The sequence below is a fragment of the Eimeria mitis genome, genomic scaffold (genome assembly GCF_000499745.2).
Source record: "Eimeria mitis Houghton genomic scaffold, Emh_scaff1872, whole genome shotgun sequence".
NCBI classification, from domain to species: domain Eukaryota; phylum Apicomplexa; class Conoidasida; order Eucoccidiorida; family Eimeriidae; genus Eimeria; species Eimeria mitis.
Genome location: NW_013570195.1, coordinates 9,443 through 9,732, shown reverse-complemented (window position 1 = coordinate 9,732; position 290 = coordinate 9,443).

Sequence of the window (290 nt, the reverse complement as noted above, 5' to 3'; positions counted from 1 at the left end):
AAACCCTCATAAACCCTAAACCCTCATAAACCCTAAACCCTAAACCCTCATAAACCCTAAACCCTCATAAGCCCTAAACCCTCATAAACCCTAAACCCTTGTAAACCCTAAACGCTTAACCCTCGTAAATCCTAAACCCTTATAAACCCTAAACCCTTATAAAACCTAAACCCTCATAAATCCTAAGCCCTCGTAAACCCTAAACCCTAAACCCTCATAAACCCTAAACCCTCATAAACCCTAAACCCTAAACCCTCGTTATAAATTCATTTTTCCGAATATTTTTTTAA